Source organism: Anastrepha obliqua, chromosome 2 (assembly GCF_027943255.1).
Source record: "Anastrepha obliqua isolate idAnaObli1 chromosome 2, idAnaObli1_1.0, whole genome shotgun sequence".
Taxonomy (NCBI): Eukaryota; Metazoa; Arthropoda; class Insecta; order Diptera; family Tephritidae; genus Anastrepha; species Anastrepha obliqua.
Genome location: NC_072893.1, coordinates 25,769,684 through 25,770,000, shown reverse-complemented (window position 1 = coordinate 25,770,000; position 317 = coordinate 25,769,684).

Genomic DNA, 317 nt, shown 5'->3' with positions numbered 1-317 from the left:
GCTCTTTCTAATCCAAAGAGGCCAAATCGAAACCGACCAAAGCGATCGGATGAGAATATTGCTCTTGTACGGCCAGTGTTGAGACGTCGCCAAGAACATCCCAAAATCGCCGTTCTCAGCAGTTGGGCATTGCTCGGACCACTTTCCAACGAATTATCCGCATTGATTTGCATTTATTCCCGTATAAGATTCAACTGATGCACTGTTGCCTGTGGACAAGCCTCGTCGATTAAAATAGGCCCAAAGATTAAAATAAAATATAGCTTAAAAAAACTAAAAAACACGCTTTTATTGCTAATCGAACTAAAAAGTAGAAA